The following is a 23,395-nucleotide window of genomic DNA, read 5'->3' as shown; positions in this document are numbered from 1 at the left end:
TTTTTTAAACCTGAAAGTAGGGTCAATGGGCATTACCGAATAATATCTCTGATCGAAAAGCTGTCTTTTTGCCTCCTTGTCATAATCACACCAGTTCAATACAACTACAGCTCCACCTTTATCTGCAGAGATAATGACTATATCTCTGTTGTTCTGTAGTTCCAGAATAGCTTGTTTTTCAACCAAAGTAATGTTCTTTGATTTAAAACGTGTATCAGAGCTAGAAAAATGAAGATCTTTGAGAATGCTATTCTGGAACTGATGTACTATAGGATGCATGGGAGGAGTAAAACTTGATTTATGATATACAAATTTGTCTTTATTATAGTTACTATCTGTATCACCAAAATACAATTTCAAATTCAAATTTCTGCAAAAAGACATGACATCTTGGGCCAATGTATCTTCAGGAGCCATGAACCCTGGTATAAAAGTAAGACCTTTATTCAAAACTGACATATGGATGGGTGACAGATCAAAATCAGACAAGTTTAGAACATTCACATTTGTAATAATATTCAATTCTTCATTGCCATTTTCAATAGACCTTGTATGTTGTGTACGCCTTCTATGTTTACCCCCCCCCCCCGCTAGTATTTGGGCCTAAAGAGAATAATCCGGGTGTCCTTTTGGGGGATGGTGAGCCTGATACTGCTTGCAACTCATTGTCAGTATAGGATGAAATATCATCTGTCGATGACCCTGTGTCTGCACTCCGTTTCCTGAGAATTGAACGGGGTCTCTTCCTTTTATGAGTTTGTGCAGGAAATGATGTAAATCGAACATGTTTGCTATTATAAGAAAAAGGATTGGCACTTTGATAGTCTGCTTGATCTCTTTGGAACTTTTTGATTTTCCTAGACCTAAGTTGTTCTTCTAAATTATGTAAATCTGTAGCTACCTTGTTAAGTTGTTTGTTGAAAAAGGATTCCCCCTCAAATGGCTTAACCTCACTAGCCAGTTTCGTGACTGCATCTATATCCCTGTCGATTGCCCGGTCATGAAATTTAGATAAGGCTTCAACAAAGGCCATGGTTGCCTGTTGTTGTATTTTTGACCATTGACTATTAAGTTCATCAACTTCCCCCACATGGGGTTGTATCCATATTCACAAACCTCTCGGAGTTATTCCTTTGGCAATGTATGCCTTGAATAATTTAGACTGCCAAACATTTGATCGTAAAGATCTCAAATGTTTGTGTAGTTTTTCAAAAAGCATTGCACAAGTAGATGCAGGACCCACATGCTCATTTGTGCTTGTGCTACTCTGTGTAGAAGACCCGAGCCCAAATGCTCCTAGGTCCTCTCTATCAGCAGTCAGACCAGTAATCAAACTGGAAAGATCCATTATACAACAAAATAATGGTGCAATATAAACACAAAAAAAAAAATTTTTTTGTGATGTATTCAATGCTACTGACAATAATAGCCAAATACAATAAGCTACGTCAGCAATAAACGTCCCAATAATAAAGATTCAAAAATGGAAGGACAATAGTAGCACAAACAAATTTAGTTAATCATGTTAAAGGCTGCGTCCTTCTGTGGAATATAAAGATGAATCCTGCTCCTTAATGGAACTTACTGTGCAATGCAAAATTTTTGGCCATCAGCTCATGATTCAGGATTCGGCAGCTCAACATATTTATTTCCTACCTAAAATTCACAAGGACCCTGTGAACCCACCTGGTAGACCGACTGTATCTGGGAAAGGGTACATTACCAAACCATTGTCTTTATACCTCACAAAACATCTGAAGTCTTTGTTATACGTAGTACGATCACGATTGCAGGACACCACCAACTTTCAACAGATTATTTCAGATAATCAACTCGAACCTGGTTGGTTTATGTGCACATTAGATGTAAGTGCCTTATACACCAACATTCCCCATCAAGCAGGTTTGGATGCACTGGCCTATTGGCTTGAGGTAGCGGGTCTGTATCAACCAGATTTCAATTCCTTTTTGGTGGGTTTAGCAAAACATGTTCTTACCAATAACGTCTTCTATTATCAAGACAACTGTTATTGGCAAACAAAAGGCACAGCAATGGGGGCATCCTTTGCCCCTATATATGCAGATTTATTTATGGCCTATGTTGAAAAACATATTATCTATGATTGCCAAAACAATGTCTTTATTGAATATATTGACATCTGGAGACGTTATCTGGATGATTGTTGGATGGTGTGGAAGGGAGAGGAATACCAACTTATGGATTTTATATCCTATTTGAACAACAATACATGGGGGTTACAGTTTACTGTACATTATGATTTAAATACCATCACCTTCTTAGATGTACGAATAAACAAATTACCTGATCATACATTAGGTACTGCAGTATTCAGGAAGTACCCCCAGTACAACACCATCCTCCATGCCTCCAGCTTCCACCCACCACATATTGCACGCAATATTCCAAAATCACAATTTATTCGAATGAAGCGTATCTGTTCTCAGGACTCTTCTTTCCAGCAAGAAAAGTGGGATTTGACCAGTAGATTCAAATCCCGGGGCTATAGAATGGGAGATGTGTTTAAGGCCAGCAATCATGTCAATTCATTGGACAGGCAGGAACTTCTGACCTACAAGGATCACACAGTCGCAGTACCACAACCCATTAGATTTGTAACCACCTATGCTAGGAACTCGGACACTTTGATTCAAAGTGTGCATAGACACTGGAATATTCTGCAATGTGATTATGAGGTGGCTAGTATTATTCCAGAAAGATGTTTATTTTCTTTTCGCAAAGGGAAAAACCTAAGTTCCTGTTTTAATCACTACAAACGCAGTAATATGAATAATGACTCACAATTTTTTCAGACCACACTGACTGAGGAACCACTGAGGGGTTGTTTTCCTTGTGGTCACTGTACCAATTGTCAATATGCATGCAAGTCAAAACAATTCTCCAGCAGAAACTGTGCTGTGGTCTATGATCTTCATTTTTTTGCCAATTGCAGTACTGATTGGCTGGTATATTTGGCAACATGCAATTGCGGCTCTTTTTATGTTGGACAAAGTTCTCGTCCACTAAGATTACGTATATCAGAACACATTAGTAGTACTAAGAATAAAAGGGCCCATAATGCACTTTTTAAACATTAACTGGTACATACTACTGCCAAATTTTCTTTTATGGTTATAGACATAAGAGGGAATCCATCCAATAAGACAGGTTGGCATTCCATTTTAAATGCTAAAGAAAAGAAGTGGATTGTCAGACTAGGTGGATTATTTCCACCTGGCCTTAATGAACAGTTTTAAGCAAGAACCAATGAGCTTTGAGAGGGGTATATTTAAACAACAATGATTGATTTATTGCTTTACACTGAGGAAGGCTGTGACATTGTCCAGCCGAAACCAGTCTGTTTTTTGTTGTTTATTTAATAATAAAGTTTTTCAGTTCAAAATATGCTGGCTCCATTGTGTTGTTTTGCTACTTAGATCTAAACATAGGAGACATAACATTTACCCCAGGACTGTCCCCTGTACTACTAATGGACAGATGCAGCTCCTAAATACTTTATCCCATAAATGGGTCCCCTCAAAATATCTATGGTATGATCCCAGTTACTCTCATTTTTATGTGACGCTGGTATTCTCTGAAGTCTCCATCTAATCTTCATTCCATGTGTTGCCTTTTTCTGATATTCTCTCAGTTGCTTAATACAATTTTTTTATTGCCTGTTTTTGTAGCTTTGACAATGATTTTTCTTGATGTCATGGTATTTCTCTCTCTCTCTCTCTCTCTCTCATAAGAATTTCAACTGTTAGGCTAGCCAGAGATCCATGGCTTTACTCTATTAATGTGACTGATCTATCCTTCTATTACCTAATAATCTAACAGTGTAGTTCTCTGCAGTTAGTCTTCAGTCACTTCAAATGGCCCTTAACCACTTACAGAGAAATTTTTTTGTCTGTGGAGGGTACTAATACCTTACCTCCTAGGATAATATGTTGGGTATTCTTATTATGTGCACTTCTTTGCATCTCCTGTGCTTTCTGCAGGTGCTGCTTTACAGTGGGAATAAGCAGCTGTAGTCTGTCTTGTAAATTAGCAAAGTGTTATATCACATTTTTAAATGGTATCTTATTCTTCTTCCCAAGTCTCCATAGAAATAACAAAGAATCATTTAGGATGTCTATTATCCAAGCCTTCAAATGGGGTAAACCCATGTGAAGCTTGTCACACTTCTTTTATGACAAACAGTAAATAGGATAACAAGTAATTCCAGTCCTTAACATCTATCACTCCAACTTGCTCGCCCATCATCTTTGACAGACCAGTCTGCAGGGAATCTTTAAAGTCTACCAACTCATTACACTCCCGGAAAATATGTTCCCAGTTACCTCTTTCTGCCCCATCACACCTGCAACATTTTCTGTCTACCTGATGAAAAATTATTTTTAAGTCTGCTTGGGGTATAAAAATACCTATGTAAGCAGTTCCAGACAAAGATCTCAAATCTTGTAGATTTTGTTCCATATTTGGGAGACATAAATATATCCCCCATTCTTTCTTTGTGAATTGCTTATTTAATCAATCTTCAAAGTCCTTCCAAACTTTCTCTGATTTATTCTTATAGTTATCATGCAATCTTTTATATTCTGTACTAATGATTCCTTTCTTAATGGCAACTTCTGTTCTAGAGTCTACCAAAAACTCTACCAGTGCTGGTCTTTCATCTCACACCCCCACCTCCATTTCTTTCTCTTTGCCTATACTCTGATATCAATCCTTAATATAAAAGGTAATCTTTAGCCTGCAATCCAAATAAGTTCTTGGCATCTTCCCATTCTGTTACCTTTCCCATTCTAGTTATTTGCTCCCAGTACCTTGATTCCTTTGCCAGTTTTCTCCAATGTATTCATACCTCGTCTTGCCTATTGTCTGTATCCCTAGTTGCAGTCATCCCTATTGGCAGAATCTCCTTTCTCAATTCCCGTGTTGGCTTAGTTCTTAGAAGACCTTCTGCTACTATATGAATGTAATAGTCTGTATGATTATTGTTGTTCTCTGTAAAGGTCTGCATCCAAAATCCCACTCTCTCCATTACTTAGGTTCATAGGCAGATACTAGGCTATCTGCCCTAGGGCATTTATAAGCATACTCAAACAAAACAACCAAGTCCAAACTAAACTATAATGAATGAAATAAGCTCCAGGCCACCAACAGGATAAAAAATTCCACAGCTTTTAATAAATCCAACAAAACATGAGCGCTTTTGTCTCGATGCAAGACTTCATCAGATAAAACAGTACTAGTGCTACACTTGTTATATATAATACCCTATGACCTAAACAATTAAAATTTTAAAGTGACACCGACAGCTAAAAAATGCATTGCTTGACAATTTTATATAAAAACCATGAATCAAATATTGTACCACTTTTTTTGTATAGAAAACATCATTGTATAAATTATACATAAAATGTAAATAAATAAGTAAATATAAATACAACTATAATTTGTCCAAAAATTCAACACCTTCAAAAAAAAAAAAAATATATATATATATATATATATATATATATATATATATATATATATATATATGATACTATTATTTTGTGTATTCTTGTATTTTTATATATTTTTGTATATGCTACAAAAGTCAAATTCTCCCCGCTCTTTCTACTAATACTGCTTTAATGTTTATGTATTCATTGAGACCTGGTGGAATATTTGCTTTTAGCCTCAATTGCCACTTCAACTCCCTGTTGAGTAGTGCATTTTTCATATCACCCCCTCTGTTGTTATTCTTAATCAAATCTATTATTCCAAACTTAAAGCCATTAAAAGCTGTCCAAGAAACAGCATGTTTAAATAGGGCACTAGTTTCTTTCCTTGTCCTAATATCATTCAAGTGCTCGTACATTCTTACCTTCAGTGCCCTTTCGGTTTTTCCTACATAGAATGCTGAGCACTGGGAACATATAGCTAAATAGACTAACATCATGGTGTTACAATTCCCTTTACAGAATTTAACTACACTGTTCAATCTGTTTTTTAATCTCAAAGATGCGTCTTTAAATATATGAGAACATAACCCACACCTACCACATGCATTAGTTCCTCTCCCTCGAATCTCCCTGTTATTGACTCTTTCAAACAACCTTTTAAAATTGACACCTGTCCTAAAAGTAAATTGTGGTCTCTCCTCAATCACTTCATATAATTCCTTATTGGTTTTCAGTATACACCAGTTTGTCTTCACTATCCATATGAACAAGTCAGAAAATATATTGAACTCCGTAATACAAACCCCTTGATAGTTTCTTTCTTCCTTATTTGATTCCACTGCTTCGTGGAATGGTAATCCAAGTAGTGCTTTGTACCTGGTACCCCATCCACTATATACATCTTCCAGAATTTTTCCTACCAATTCTTTAGGATATCCCCTGTCAATGAACTTTTTGCCCAGGAATACAAATTCCTCAAATAAATCCAAGAAGTCAGATGTCATTCTTGCTACCCTGACTGCTTGTCCCTTAATGAGATTCTTTTTTTGATGATAAGGGTGAAAGCTCTCATGGTGCAGATAACTGTTACACCAAGTGTCCTTGCGGAATATCCTGGATTTAAATCCCTGTGGTGTCTTATGAATAGTGATGTTGAGATAGTTAATACTACTTACATTAATAGTATGTGTAAAAGAAAGAAATTCAGTTGTGTTATTCAGATATTCCATAAATGGGATTATACCTTCCTGATTACCATTCCATAAAATAAAGATATCATCCAAAAATCTCAAATAACACTTAATGTGTTGCTTGTATACACTCTTAAACACAAATCTTTCTTCCCACTCTAACATCACTAAATTTGTATATACGGAGGCACAAGCTGCCCCCATTGCTACGCCGCTCGTCTGTTGGTAATATTCACCCTGAAAACTGATGTAATTATTATCTAAAACAACTTCCATAAGTTCTAAAATCAGTAACTGTTGATCAGTAGTCAAATTTGAATGTTTATAAATACTATCTCCAAAGAACTCGTGTCCTACAATTCATGGTATACATGTAGGTTCATAGGTTCATAGGTTCATACTAGGCTATCTGCCCTAAGGCATTTATAAGCCTAGCCAGAGTGTATGTGGCTTACACCAACCCTTAGGATGAGAATACTACTCCCTTTTAGGGTTTAGTTTACTATGCCTCTGTCTAGTAGTGACACAGAGATGACCCCCGCGGTAAACCTACGATCTCCCATCCACTCGTCGAGATTTCTCTTGAATAGAGTCAGTGAGGGGCTCTGCCTAACATGGACTGGGATTCTGTTCCAGAGTGTAGGGAGCCTCTGGGTTATGAATCTGTCCCTCCAGCACGTCCTATTTATTTCTGTGTTGAGGTTTAAGTCACTTGTTCTCGTGGCTCTGATGGATTTGGATTTTCTGAGGTGGAGCATGTCCATTAATTCAGGATTGGACTTGGCCTTGTACGTCAGGCACAGATCACCTCTGAGTAGGCGGTATGCGACTGAATAGAGCTGGAGTTTTTTCAGTCGGGCAGCATATGACATATGTTTAAGACCCTTTATCCTCTTGGTGAGGAACTTTTGGGGTCTTTCCAACTGCTGCAGGTGTCGGGTGAGATACATCCCAAATGGGGCATTGTACTCAATCATTGGCCTGATAAGAGAAGAGTACAGGGGCACAATGACCTGTCTTGATCTAGATGTGAAACCCTTCATGATAAGGTGGGCAATATAGAAGGTCTTCCTAACCACTTTGGCAATGTGAGTGTCAAATGAGAGGTTACTGTCAACCTGGGTCCCTAGGTCCCTGATTACCTCTTCGGTACTTAATGGATTACCGCCTATGTGGTAATTTGTCGGTACCTTGTTTTTCCCAAAGGGTATGACTATACATTTTTTGGCGTTCAGCTTAAGGCCATGGCTCTGGCACCAATTATCCGTTTCTATGAAGGATGTTTGTGTCCGCTGGAGTATCAATTATGGCGCCCAGTTTGCAGTCATCTGCGAACTTTGTCAGCCACAATCCTCCTATGTTTGCCTGTACTTCGGAAAAATAAATGCCGAACAAGAGGGGTCCCAGGACTGAGCCCTGTGGGACACCGCTTGTGACTGGCTTAGAGTCTGACATAGCTCCAGCAACTCTGACCCTGTGGGTTCTGTCCTTGAGTCAGTTTGCAACCCATCTTGTGACATATGAGTTTACATTTAAGCTGGTGAGTTTGTCTATGATGCCCGAGTGGGGTATTGTGTCAAAGGCTTTTGCAAGGTCAAGGTAGGCTGTGTGAACTGCCTTACCCTCATCAATGGCCTTAGTGACTGTTTCAAAAAGTCGACCAAGTTCAAAAGGCAGGATCTGCCCTTGACAAAGCCAAATTGAGTAGGATCCAATGTCTGTAGGTCCCCAATGTCTTTGTTTATGAGTTCCATAATGATCCTCTCCATAGCTTTGCAGACCAGGCTCGTCAAGCTTATGGGGCGGTAATTTCCAGGGTCCGTAGAGGCACCGCCTTTGTGAAGTGGGACCACTGTTGCCATACGCCACTCTTTGGGTATGTATCCTGTAGTAAGGCTAAGATTAAACAGCAGCCTTATGTGTGGGTTTAGTTCCTCTTGGAGTTCATGCAGCACACAGCCCGGGACACCATCCGTTCCCATTGATGCTGTGTTTTTAGCTTTAGAGAGGGCAGCTCTCACCTGGGCATCTGAGATGTTAGGGAGGCTACACTCTGCTGGGATAGTTATTTCACCTTTTGGGGGGGAGGGGGAAGAGAAATTTGCACTGAACCTGACTGCCAGAATGTTGGCAATGTCAGTGGGTTCAGTGTATTTTGTATCATTTTGGACTAACTCTGAGCATATCTGAGAGTTTCCACCCAGGCTTCTAACATAGCTAAAGAAGGCCTTGTGATTGTCTTTCATGTCTTTTGCGATTTTACTCTCAAAGTTGGCCTTGGATGATTTTATGAGTGATCGTAGTTTTTTGCTAGTACTGATCAGAGATGCCTTCCCTTTTAGGGATTTTGCTCTGTCATGTAGTAGCTTCCTCCTCCTGTTGTAAAGTTTGTTTATGGCTGGGGTCCACCAGACCAGGCACCTGCCTTTGGGGGAATGGGTCTTGGTTTTATTTGGGATTGCATGATCCATGCATTCTTGAAGGTGCCCATAGAAGGCATTTGCAAAGGATTCAGCAGTGTGGGTTGTGGTTTCCACTGGCCCAGGGGCCCTGAAGGATACCCCTTCAGTCTTAAGAAGTGTGAAGTTTGCTTTTGAGAAGTTCTTCACTGTGGTATTTTGTGCAGGGGGTGGGGGCGGGGATGTGGATTTCCAGTGAGATTAATTTATGGTCTGATCTTACCAAAGAGGGATATACTTCCGGTGTGGAGCATTTTGTCCCCATGTTTGTGATGATTAGGTCTAGTATATTGTCTCCTCTTGTTGGAATGGTGACTAGTTCCATTGCATTTGAGTTTATGAATTCTAGGAACCTTTAGGCTAGGGTGTTGGGGCTTGAGTAATGTTCCCAGTCTATGTTTGGGTAGTTGAAGTCTCCCAAAATGATGGTATTTGGAGAGACATTCATACTCTTCAGTGTCTTCAAGAAGGCTGTGTGGGGTTCCTGAGTTTGAGAGGGTGGTCTGTAGCATGCTACAAACTGTAAGGCAGTTTTGCCTATGGTTAGTTGCACCTGGATAGTCTCCGATGCTTAATGGGTTGCCACTAACCTGGAGGTGTGGGTATCTTTGATGAAAATGGATACTCCCCCTCCTTTTGTGGTTCGGTCCAGGTTTTGGGGCCAGAAAGCATGATATGAGGTAAAAACTGATAGTGCTGGGGTGCTCTCAGGAGCCTTGAACCAGGTTTCAGTCACTGCACAGACATCGATGTTCTCCATACTGAGGAGGGCTTCGAGGGCGTGCATCTTGAGGTTTAGACTTCTGGCACTGAGCAGCATTACCCTTAGTTTTTTTCCACTTGTGTTTTCTAGGGAGGTCGGTTTGTCATTTGAGCCTTGCCTAAAAAAGGCACTATGGGGGTGGCAAGAGCCTTGGTCAATATCCGGGAGACCAGGGGTGACAGGTGCAAGCCATCCCTTGTGAAGCAGCGTGGCTTGTCAAGCATGTCATCCCAAGCAGACAGACATTGGATCCCCTTAGAATGACACCAGTAATTAAGCCAATTGTTAAAACGGATCATTTTGTCTTTGTACTGTGGCATCATTCTTGGTGAGGGTAAGATGCTGATCAGGGTCAGGGTCATACCGGCCTGGGCTACATAATCAGAGAGCTCCTCTATGTCTCTTTTCATGTAGTCCAGGGAGGTACGTCTCAGGTCGTTCACACCGGCATGTACAATGACTGAGTCATATTTGTACTTGCTGTGGAGTGACCTGAGTGCTTGTGTTATGTGGCGGATTCTAGCTCCCGACAGGCAGCTTACTGTGACCTTTTCCTTGTTCAGTCTGGTGAGCGGGACGTCAGTGTGTCACCTATTACAAGTGTGTCTGGCATGTTGTTTGGCCTTAAAGGCTGTGACTGTTTAGCACACTGACTTTGTGAACTATGTGTTGCATGTGCTATGTCTTGAGGTGGTGGTTGCTTGGGTGTCTGCTTTGGAGGCCTCTATTGTTTTGGTAGATTTTTAATCAGCGCCTCTGAGCATGTTTTTGTGTGTTTATGTGTTTGGTTTGCTGTTGTGATAGTTCTATGTGAGACTGGGTTTGTGGTGTGCGTGGTTACCTTCTCCTCCTGACTGGTCTTGCCAGTACTGAATTGAGAGAGCTCAGCCTCCAGTTTGGCTATATAGTTGCATCTCTCACATATATTTGTATTTGTTGGGAGGAGGAGAGGGTTGCCTGTGTACATGAGGCAATTGTAACATTGCCTCAAAATTCCCAGATTCACCTGCTGAACAGGAGAGGACGCCAGCAACTGACCCTTCGACATGCTAGAAATAGTGAAAAAGATTGCTGTGTAACTGAGTCACAAAGGACCTATAGGGAGATGTGTACTCAACAGAATTTAGGTGAATGAAGTACTTTCTTTTGTTTAAGAGTGCTTTACCTGTATAAAAATGCTTTAGGAGCAAGTGCTGAGCTTTTCAGATAGAGTATAGGCTGTTTACATTGCAAGTAGAAACAGTTCTAAGGGAAAAATTGAAGAGCAGACTTGGCAGAGCCAGAAAAAGTTTAACCTTGTTTAACCGGCGCTGCGCTATGCTTATGACCATAAAAAGCCGTGCAAATGCGGATTTTAAGCAGTGAACTACAAAAGAGCTAGGAATGGTCCCAAACAACCAATTACTACAGCTTCTTGTGCTGAGGTCACTTCCCCCAAGGACAGGTAGGCTGCTCAAGGCTCCCCACTCCCACTGGTGAGCAAAGAAACTTCCTTCTATGCAAGTAAGGTAATGGACAACACAGAAACTATACCACAGCCCAGAATACAGCAATGCCTGTATACTGGTCTAAACTAGTCGAGAAAGGCGGGAAAACAAGGATTATTTTTTTGTTTTTTTGTAGAAATACACAGAAAATGCAGAGACAGTGATTAATTACATCTATAGTCAGAAAGGTACAGTTCTCAGTCCACAGTTCTTTATTTAATTTTCCAAGAAATTCCCAGGAATCTTTAATTAAATGTTCCATTTTGGTAACTATACTCTTGGTTAAACTATCTATGTATACTGCAATCGGATGTGTTTTAGAATTTCAGCGAGACGATAGGCCTAAATGGGGGTTCTAATAAAGATTTATGAACTTTGGGGACTCCAAAAAAATGGGGAATGATAGGATTATATTGTCTTAAATAGTGATGTGTTGATAAATCAATTCTACTTTCAACTAAATATTCTTCCAGAAGTGAATCAATCCTTCTATAGGCTATTTGTATTTCCTTGTATGAGACAGGTGTATATATGTTGGTGTCCATCAAGATGTTGGTGAAAGCGTTATTATATTCCTCATTGTCAAACAGAACCACTCCCCCGCCTTTATCAGGCTGCATAACCCGAATGTTTTTCTGTGTCTGTAAATCAAAAAGCAACTTCTCCTCATCTTTACTCAAATTGTGATATTCTGTTCTCTTTTTATTTTTTGCAAATGCTTCATAGATTTCATTAGTAACAATGTTCTCAAAGGTTAATAAAGCCGAATACAGGGGTGGGTTATAAGTACTATTCCTAATAAGTCCCTTGTTGGTATGACTTTTATCCCTTACAGTTTTTTTGTAAGCCAAATTTAAATTTAATTTCCTCAAATATAATTTAAAATCTATTAATATATGGGCATTTATAAGCATAGCCAGAGTGTATTTGGCTTCCACCTCCCTATTAGATTAGCCTACTGTGCCTCTGTAAAGTAGGTCACAGAAGGTACCCTTTTAAGATTAGTTTACTGTGCCTCTGTCTAGCAGGGACACAGGAGAGATCCCAGGGGTGAATTTGCGATTTCCCATCCACGCGTCCAAATTTCGCTTGAAGAGGGTCAGCGAGGGGCTATGTCTAACATGAATTGGGATTCTATTCCAGAGTGAGGGGAGCCTCTGGGAAATGAATCTGTCCCTCCAGCATGTCCTATTTATTTTTGTGCTGAGGTTTAGGTCCCTGGAGCGTGTAGCTCTAAGGGACTTGGATTTTTTGAGGTGAAGCATGTCCATTAATTCTGGGTTTGACTTGGCTTTGTACGTCGGGCATAGATCGCCACTGAGCAGGCAGTAAGCAACTGAGTAGAGCTGGAGTTTCTTTAGTCTAGCTGCATAGACATCTGTTTGTAGTCCATGATCCTCTTGGTGAGGTACTTTTGGGGTCTCTCCAGTTGCTGCAGGTGTCGGGTAAGGTACATCCCAAAAGGGGCATTGTATTCAATTATGGGCCTGATGAGTGACGAGTAGAGGGGCACAATGACCTCTCTTGATCTAGATGCGAACCCTTTCATGATAAGGTGGGCTATATAGAAGGTCTTTCTAACCACTTTGGCAATGTGATTATCAAAGGAGAGATTACTATCTACGTTGGTCCCCAAATCTCTAATTATTTCTTCTGTACTTAATGGATTACCACCTATGTGGTAATTTGTGGGCACCTTGTTTTTCCCACTTCCCAGACTATGCACTTTTTAGCATTTAGCTTGAGGCCATGGCTCTGGCACCAAGCATCTGTCTCTGTGAGACCCTTTTGGAGGATGCTTGTGTCAGCTGGAGATTTGATTATGGCCCCAGTTTGCAGTCATCTGCGAACTTTGTCAGCCATAATCCCCCCGTGTTAGCCTGAACCTCAGAGAAGTATATACCGAACAAGAGAGGTCCCAGAACTGAGCCCTGTGGGACGCCACTTGTAACTGGTTTGGATTCGGACATGGCACCTGCGATTCTGACCATGTGGGTTCTATCTCTGAGCCAGTTTGCAACCCATCTTGTGATATAGGGGTTGATATTTAAGCTGGTAAGCTTATTTATGATGCCGAGTGGGGTATTGTGTCGAAGGCTTTTGCGAGGTGCAGGTAGGCTGTGTGGACTACCTTGCCCTCATCTATGGCTTTGGTAACTATTTCAAAGAAATCAACTAGGTTTAAGAGGCAAGATCTGCCCTTAACAAAGCCAAATTGGGTAGGGTCCAGCGTCTGGAGGCTCCCAATGTTTTTGTTTATGAGTTCCATGATAATACGCTCAATAGCGTTACAGACCAGACTAGTCAGGCTTATGGGGCGATAGTTTCCGGGGTCCGTTGTGGCACCACCTTTGTGGAGTGGGACCACTGTAGCTGTACGCCATTCTTTGGGTACATATCCTGTAGTAAGGCTAAGTTTGAACAGTGACTTAATGTGAGGGTTCAGTTCTTCTTGGAGCTCATGTAAGACACAGCCTGGGACACTGTCTGGTCCCATAGATACTGTGTTTTTTGCTTTGGAGTGGGCAGCTTTCACCTGTGCATCTGTGATGTCAGGGAGGTTATATTCAGTTGGGAGAGGCATTTGCTCCTTTGGAGGGGAAGGGGGGGGGGAGAAGTTTGCACTGAATCTGTCTGCCAGGATGTTGGCTATGTCTGTAGGTTTGGTAAATTTTGTACAGTTATGCAACAATTCAGAGCATATCTGGAAGTTTCTGCCCATGTTCCTGACATAACTAAAGAAGGCCTTGTGATTATCTTTAGTGTCTAGGGCAACTTTTCTTTCGAAACTGGCCTTTTATGATTTTATGAGGGATCGAAGTTTTTTGCTAATACTGATCAGAGATGCCTTCCCTTTTTGGGATTTTGCTCTGTCATGTAGTAGCTTCCTCCTTCTGTTGTATAGCTTATTTATGGCCGGGGTCCACCAGACCGGTCTCCTGTTTTTGGAGGAGTGAGTCTTGGTTTTATTTGGGATAGCATGATCCATGCATTCCTGCAGGTGCTCATAGAATGCATTTGTAAAGGATTCTGTGGATTGGGCTGTATTATCCTCTGGCCCAGGGGCTTTGAAGGATTCCACCTCAGTCTTGAGAAGTGCAAAGTTGGCTTTTGAGTAATTCTTTACAGTGATTTCCTTGGCTGGGGGTGGGGATGGGATATGGATGTCCAGGGAAATTTGTTTATGGTCTGATCTTACCAATGAGGGTTAACCTCTGGTGTGGAACATAGAGTCCCCATGTTGGTGATGACCAGGTCCAATATGTTGTTCCCTCTTGTGGGAGTGGTGACCAGTTGTTCCATTGTGTTAGAGTTTATAAATTCAAGGAACCATTGGGCGAGGGTGTTTGGGCTTGAGTAGTTTTCCCAGTCAATGTTTGGGTAGTTGAAGTCACCCAGTAACATAGTGTTTGGAGAGACCTTCATATTCTCCAGTGTTCTCAGGAATGCCAAGTGGGGTTCCTGTAATAGGGAGGGTGTTCTGTAGCAGGCTACAAACTGAAAGGCAGTTTTGCCCGCTGTTAGTTGCACATGGATGGTTTCCGATGCTTCGTGCAGTGCCACTAACCTGTAGGTGTAGGCATCTTTGATGAATATAGATACTCCCCCTCCTTTTGTGCTTCGGTCCGAGTTTTGGGGCCGAAACTCATGGTATGAGTTATAACCTGGTAGTGCTGGGGTGCTCTCAGGAGCCTTGAACCAGGTTTCTGTTACTGCACAGACATCGATTTTCTCCATACTGAGGAGAGCCTCGAGTGCATACATCTTGAGGTTTAGACTTCTTGCATTGAGTAGCATTACCTTTAGTTTTTTTATCCTTGGGTTGTCTATGGAGGTGGGTTTGTCCTTTGAGCCTTGCCAAAAAAAGGCTCTATGGGGGTGGCAAGAGCCTTGGCCAGTATACGAAAGCCTAAGGGTGACAGGTGCAAGCCGTCCCTAGCAAAGCAACGTGGCTTGTCGAGCATGTCATTCCAGGCTGACAGACACTGGATCCCCTTTGAATGACACCAATACTTTAGCCAATTGTTGAAACTGATCATTTTGTCTTTATACTGTGGCATCATTCTTGGTGAGGGCAAGATGCTACTCAAGGTCAGGGTCATACCAGTCTGGGCTACATGGTCAGAGAGCTCCTCTATGTCTCTTTTCATGTAGTCCAGGGAGGTATATCTCAGGTCATTCACACCTGCATGGACAATGACGGAGTCATACTTGTACTTGCTTTGGAGTGACCTGAGTGCTTGCATTATGTGGCGGATCCTGACACCCGGCAGGCAGCTTACAGTGACCTTCTCCTTGTTCAGTCTGGTGAGCGGGACATCAGTGTGCCGGACAATAGAGTCCTCTATAACAAGTGTATTTGGTGTGTTGTTTGGCCTTAAGGGCTGTGACTGTGAGGCACACTGAGATATGTGCTTTGTGTGTATTGTTGAGGGGTGGCTGTTGCTTGGATATCTGCTTAGGAGGTCTTTGCTGTTTAGGCAGATTTTTATTTAGAGCCTCCAAGTATGTTTTTGTGTGTTTATGTGTTGGGTATGCAGATGCAATAGGTCTGTGTGAGACTGGATTTGTGGTGTGGGTGGTTACCTTTTCCTTCTGACTGACTGTGCCAGTTTTGGGTTGAGAGACCTCTGCTTCCAGTTTGGCTGTGTAACTGCATCTCTCACATGTATTAGAGTTTGTTGGAAGGAGGAGAGGGTTGTCTGTGTACATAAGGCAATTGTAACATTGCCTCAAAATTCCCAGATTCACCAGCTGGACTGAAGAGTAACCTTGAAACTGACCCTTGGACATACCAGATTAGTATAGGGAACTGGTCTTTTACTGCTCAGATTAGGGAAGGGAACTGATTTTTCACTTGACCAGGAAGGACCAATCGGGAGTCTAATACTTATGAGAAGTCAAGGAGGGTGTAGTGCTTTAGTTAGTTAGTGTTTCCTTATAAGAGCTGAGCAAGTGCAGGGCTTTAGAAAGAGAACAGAGTGACTACTTTGAGAGTTTGAACAGTTCTAAGGGAAAAAGTGAAGAGCAGACTTTGTGGAGCCTGGAATAGTTTAAACCTGTTTAGGCGGAGCTGCCCGACGCTGCTCAGTGCGCAAAACCACGCAAAAAGAGAGTTGTAGGGTTTTAAGAGAGAGAGATCAAGGAGTTTAGAATTAACCCAAAATGGCCAATAAAGCTACAGCTTCTAGGTAGTAACCACTCCTCCAGGGACAGGCAGGCTGCTCAGTGTTAACCACTCCCACTGGTGAACACAGATACTTCCCTTTAGCCCAAGCAAGCACTGGCCTTCTAGAAACTTCCAAACAGTTCAGAACAGCAAATCTGTAACTGAACTTTCTTAACTTTCAGAAAGTGGGAAAAAAGTAAGATTTTTTTTTTTCTTTTTATTGTAGTTTAAAGGTAGCAGAGATACACAAGCAGCAAAATAATCACAACAGTGCAATAAATGACCCCACACTTGAGTGCTGGGCCAAAATCAGGTAAAATGCAGTTTTTAGAGAAAAAAACTATTTTAAATTAAGTGCAACACAGGAAATGCAGTAAACAGGCTTTAGATGTGTTCCAAGTACTGTTACTGTTACAGACATAAACTTTAGCAAGCCGGAAAATGCCAAAAAGTAGGCAGCAAAGCAGTAAAACTTAACAAAAAATCAGAAGAAAATACTTAAAATCACAAAAGTGGCTCCTTTCTTCTCTCAGCGTTTTCTCCCTTGGTAGGTGCTTCAGCAACAACTAGCAAGCCTGAAAAGACGCCAATACCACGAGACAGCCTGGTTTTAAGAGAGACAGATCAAGGAGTTTAGAATTGACCCAAAATGGTCTATAAAACTACAGCTTCTAAGTAGTAACCACTCCTCCAGGGACAGGCAGGCTGTTCAGTGTTAACCACTCCCACTGGTGAACACAGAGACTTCCCTTTCGCCCAAGCAAGCACTGGCCTTCTAGAAACTTCCAAACAGTTCAGAACAGCAAATCTGTAACTGAACTTTCTTAACTTTCAGAAAGTGGGAAAAAAGCAAGATTTTTTTTTTTTTTTTTTTTCTTTTTGTTGTAGTTTAAAGGTAGCAGAGATACACAAGCAGCAAAATAATCACAACAGTGCAATAAATGACCCCACACTTGAGTGCTGGGCCAAAATCAGGTAAAATGCAGTTTTTAGAGAAAAAACGATTTTAAATTAAGTGCAACACAGGAAATGCAGTAAACAGGCTTTAGATGTGTTCCAAGTACTGTTACTGTTACAGATATAAACTTTAGCAAGCCGGAAAATGCCAAAAAGCAGGCAGCAAAGCAGTAAAACTTAACAAAAAATCAGAAGAAAATACTTAAAATCACAAAAGTGGCTCCTTTCTTCTCTCAGCGTTTTCTCCCCTTGGTAGGTGCTTCAGCAACAACTAGCAAGCCTGAAAAGACGCCAATACCACGAGACAGCCTGGTTTTAAGAGAGACAGATCAAGGAGTTTAGAATTGACCCAAAATGGTCTATAAAACTACAGCTTCTAAGTAGTAACCACTCCTCCAGGGACAGGCAGGCTGTTCAGTGTTAACCACTCCCACTGGTGAACACAGAGACTTCCCTTTCGCCCAAGCAAGCACTGGCCTTCTAGAAACTTCCAAACAGTTCAGAACAGCAAATCTGTAACTGAACTTTCTTAACTTTCAGAAAGTGGGAAAAAAGTGAGATTTTTTTGTTTTTTTTTTTCTTTTTGTTGTAGTTTAAAGGTAGCAGAGATACACAAGCAGCAAAATAATCACAACAGTGCAATAAATGACCCCACACTTGAGTGCTGTGCCAAAATCAGGTAAAATGCAGTTTTTAGAGAAAAAAACTATTTTAAATTAAGTGCAACACAGGAAATGCAGTAAACAGGCTTTAGATGTGTTCCAAGTACTGTTACTGTTACAGATATAAACTTTAGCAAGCCGGAAAATGCCAAAAAGCAGGCGGCAAAGCAGTAAAACTTAACAAAAAATCAGAAGAAAATACTTAAAATCACAAAAGTGGCTCCTTTCTTCTCTCATCGTTTTCTCCCCTTGGTAGGTGCTTCAGCAACAACTAGCAAGCCTGAAAAGACGCCAATACCACGAGACAGCCTGGTTTTAAGAGAGACAGATCAAGGAGTTTAGAATTGACCCAAAATGGTCTATAAAACTACAGCTTCTAAGTAGTAACCACTCCTCCAGGGACAGGCAGGCTGTTCAGTGTTAACCACTCCCACTGGTGAACACAGAGACTTCCCTTTCGCCCAAGCAAGCACTGGCCTTCTAGAAACTTCCAAACAGTTCAGAACAGCAAATCTGTAACTGAACTTTCTTAACTTTCAGAAAGTGGGAGAAAAAGCAAGATTGAGCTTCCCCCCCTGTTTCATCATCATCTCTTTCCACTTTGAATTATAGTTTTCTGCTTGTGCTATGTATAGGAGCATTAGCTGTGTTGCTCTGAAATACCCCTTCAACGTGGGTAATCCCAATCTGCCCTTTTCTGTTGGAAGAATAAGCTTATCCCACTTCACTCTTGCCATCTTACCATCCCAGATAAAATCCTTCAGCTCTTTATTAATTGTTATCCACAGCATGTCCTCTGGTTGATAAAAATATGCCTGACCAGTGTATAAGACTAAAGGGACTAAAAACATTTTAACTGCTTGTATCTTACTATAAATATCCATATAACAGAGCTTCCATTTTTTCAGCTTTTGTATTATCTTTTGTTTAGTCTCTTCCCACATATCCTTAGCTGCCACACCAATATCATTTTTAATTCATACTCCCAAATACTTCATTTTATCACATCCCCATAAATATGGATACTGTGAACCAGTTCATATGTGTACATAATTTACTGCTATTGCTTTTGTTTTTGCTTCATTAATTTTGTATCCTGAAAAGGTCTGAAACTGTCTCAAGATGTTCCACAGCAATCTGTAAATCGAGCCAACTTTTTTGACTACCATACCAATTATATCCTTGTATTTCTGAGTCTTTTATTTTATTTGCCAGTATATTAATATAATACAAATACAAAGGAGAGAGAGGACACCCCTGCCTGTTTTTTCTGCTCAAGCAGAGACTATTAGAGAGGACCCCCGCCCACTTTAATTTTCACCTCTGATCCTTCATATATCCTCCTAATCAACCTTATAATTTTATCAGGGAATGCAAATGCTTCCATTGCTCTGCTCATAAAATCTCAGCTTACTCTGTCATATGTTTTCTCTGCATCAAGACCCACCACCAACAATGGTATTTTCTTACAGTCTGCTTCCCTCTGCATCATCACTGTTCTGTTTATGTTGCCAGATGTTTGCCTCCTCTCCACAAAACCACATTGATCTATAGATGTTATGTAGTCCTATCTTGCCATAATTCTTGCTGGATAGGTTTGGAGCCGATATTCAGGTCCGACTCGGCCATAGTAAAGCTCAAGAGCTTTTACTGGCTCGAGGCTAACCCATATCCCATGGTGCCTCACGGCAATTCCCCAGATCTCGTTTGCTGTGAAAGCTTCAAGGTTGTCTCCTTACTGCCTTGTGGGCTAAGTAATAGATTATTTACTAAATCTTGTCTTTTTTCAACCTTTTTCTTCTTAAATTACATTCTTTATTACTGTTATCTTTTGTGCAACTGTTCTGAGAGTTTTGACTCTTATTTTTCGCCATAGGATTGTACAGCCCATTTATGTTAGAGGGCCGTAGTTGCCTGTTTAAGTTAGAGGGTCTTTCCTCCTTGAGTGTGTGTTATATATATATATATATATATATATATATATATATATATATATATATATATAAAGTTTCTAATATACGATAGACTCTTCCTTCTAACTCTCACTAACCTAGTTGTTATTGTTACCTTAGTAGTTAGAGTTTAGTTATTATTGTTGCCTTATCTAGCTAGACTATAGTCCTTCTGTACAATGTCTAAAGAAAAGGATAGAGACCATAAGAAGGACCATCGCCCTTCGGGGTTTAAAAAATGTGACAAATGCTCCCAAAAGATGCCTTTGACAGACAGTCACACCAGGTGCGTGTACTGTTTAGATGAAGCTCATTTGCAAGAGCCCTGTACCTTTTGCCATGTGTTTAATACAGGGGTCTTGAATGAGAGAAAATGCAAACTAACTGATAGGGGTCTTATGACCAGTTCCTTCCAGGAACAGCTGGAACTTGGTCAGGCAGCTCCTAAGACTTTGAAACGTAAATCTTCAGCCCCAGCTTCGGAGACTTCGAAAAAGACCAAATCGTCGAGCCAAGGAGTTCTGGCTCCGATTCAGCTTCTTCCACATTGGTACTGTCAGTCTCCTCTGTGCCAAGGCAACCTTCAGAACCGAGACAATTACCTGATATTGACCCTGTGTCACCTACCTTGAGAACTCCTATTTTGGAGAGCAGGAGATCTCCTTTTGTCTCCACCAGATCCTCCAGGACACTTTCAGATGAGGACATTGAGCGGGTGGTGAAGAGGTTGCTTTCAGATCCAGCTTTGGCAAAGACATTGGCCCCTCCAGACCCAAAGGTTTTGGAGCCGACTCCTTTACAAACCTCTGCTCCTCCTCCAACTGCTTTGCTCTCGGAGCCAATCACTTCAGGTTCTTCAGTCTTGGATCCGTCAGTTCCGGGGATCCTCCCTGCTTCCTCAGAACTGATTACTCTATCTTCAGTGGCTCAGTCTGGAGCCGAGGGATCTGGGAGCCAACGCTCTTGAGCTGATCCCGAGGGGGACAGTCACCCTGGGTTTTCTTTGGAACCAATCCTCCCTCTCGGTGCCTCGGATCAACTCAGCTCAGCTCCCACTTCTGCTTCGGAGCCATTCCCCCTTGCTCGGAGCCGACCATCTGTCTCCTCGGAGCGGAGGTCTTCTTCGGAGTAGGGAGGGAAAGGCTTTCGAAGCAATAGAGAAGGCTTTAACCTCTGCAAATGCCATACCTTTGGAACCTGTGTCCCACCAGCAGCAGGTAGCAACTTCTTCCCCCCTGCCACCCCCACAGCGTAGGGAACCAGAGGTCCCAAGCAGCCCCTATTGGAGGTGCCCCGTCTTCTGAGACCTCCCTAGATTATCCCACTGGAGAGCTCCCTCAGAAGAGACTGTGTAAGAGGAAGCACGTTGACTCACCTGAGTCTGTCACTTCTGACACTGAATTGGAGGAATCAGAAGTGTCCCCTAGATTCCCCTCGGAGGATGCCTCCTTTTCTGACATCCTAGAAATCCTTAGACAGAGGGGTGACTGAAAGACCTCTAACCCTACTGAGGATGAATCAGTGTATCTTGAGGCCTTTGGTTCCCGACCTTCCACCTCCTGGGTGACACCACCTTATGACTAACTCTTAGGGTCATATCGCAGAAAGCCTGGACTTCCCCAGACTCAGTAGAGCATGTCCCGAGGAGACCAAATAAATTCATGACAGCACCTGAAGATAAGTTTTTTCTTACTAAAGGAGTTCCCGTTGATGCTATGGTGGTAGCAGCGGCCACCAAGAAGGAGTTATCCGAAACATCTTCTAATATCTATCCTCTTAACAAGGAGTCTAGGACAATGGATAGGTATGGGAAGCGCTACAATCAGAATTCAGTTAGCTGCCATTTCTAATTTCCATTTTAGCTTGATGGGAAATTCCATGTTACAGTCCTTGTGCAAAACCTTTTTGAAGGGAGTTCTCCTTCTCAGGCCTCCGATCAAACAACCATCAGAACCCTGGGACTTAAACTTAGTTCTCACATCATTAATGTCTGCACCCTTTGAGCCCTCTTCTTCATCAGATCTGAAATTTTTATCTTGGAAAACACTATTCTTAGTAGCCATAACCTCTACCAGGAGAGTCTCAGAACTGCCAGCCCTTAGTATTCGACCTCCTTACATTATTTTCCACAAGGATAGAGTCTCACTTAGGACAAGCCCTTCCTTTCTTCCCAAGGTATGCTCAGAGCATAACCTCAAAACTACTGTTGAGCTACCAGTGTTCTTTCCAAACCATTCTAATAAATCTGAGTACAGACTACACCAATTAGATGTTCACAGAATTCTCAGGTTTTACTTACACAGGACAAAAGAATTCAGAAAATCAGATCAATTATTTGTTTCCTTTTCGGACAAAAATAAGGGATGCCTGTTTCTAAGGTTACTCTTTCAAAATGGCTTTCAGATTGCATTTCCTTTGCTTACAACTGCTGCCAAGCAATTACCCAACAGAGTAAAAGACCATTCGACTAGGGCAGTATCTTCTTCATGTGCCTTTAGATCTAGGCTCCCAATTGATATTATTTCTACAGCAGCTACTTGGGCAAGACCACATACTTTTGTCACTCATTACAAATTGGATTTGGCCTCCCGGGACAGGTCATCCTTTGGGTCCACTGTGCTGAAGAGTCTCTTCGCTTGAGCCACCCGGGATAAAGGTGCTAGTGACACTGTCCCATCCAGCAAGAATTACGGTGAGATAGGACTACATAACATAAAGAAGTTATGTACTTTACATAACGTTCCATGTTTGTAGTCCATCTCACCTACATTCTTGTGTCCCTCCCTCCTGCCCCCTTCCAGTTCCTGGAGGATCTGGTGGACTACTCTTATGCTGTCTGACCTGGTTGTAGTTGTTGTCTACCTAGCATGGATAATGTTACACAATGTTTGTCTGTAGGTACACAGTTTTTTATATATATATATATATATATATATATATATATATATATATATATATATATATATATATATATATATATATATATAGTTTTATAACTATGAGATTCTTATTGCTTTCTTGCAAACAAGATCTGGGGAATTGCTGTAAGGCACAATGGGAAAGGGGTTAGCCTCAAGCCAGTAAGAGTTCTCAAGCTTTATTATCGACTGAGTCCCATCCAGCAAGAATGTAGGTAAGATGGACTACAAACATGGAACATTATGGTAAGTACATAACTTTTTTTTATCAATTTTGGCATCACTTTTGCCATTATTTTAGCCATTATAGACATAGATACTTTATAATCAAAATTTAGTATTGAAATGAGCCTGTATAAAGCT

General features: G+C 41.2%; 1 protein-coding gene across 1 annotated transcript in view; it reads left to right on the top strand.

The window, feature by feature from the left end:
* Positions 1-23,395, top strand: part of CCHR1.PART1H2orf50 (chromosome chr1.part1 C2orf50 homolog) — a 398,845-nt gene that overhangs the window by 129,526 nt on the left and 245,924 nt on the right. The gene's annotated exons all lie outside the window — the stretch shown is intronic.

The sequence above is a fragment of the Protopterus annectens genome, chromosome 1.part1, assembly GCF_019279795.1.
Source record: "Protopterus annectens isolate FY-2018-M chromosome 1.part1, PAN1.0, whole genome shotgun sequence".
Classification (NCBI taxonomy): domain Eukaryota; kingdom Metazoa; phylum Chordata; order Ceratodontiformes; family Protopteridae; genus Protopterus; species Protopterus annectens.
Note: the sequence above shows the minus strand (reverse complement) of the source record. Positions and strands in the feature narration are given on the sequence as shown.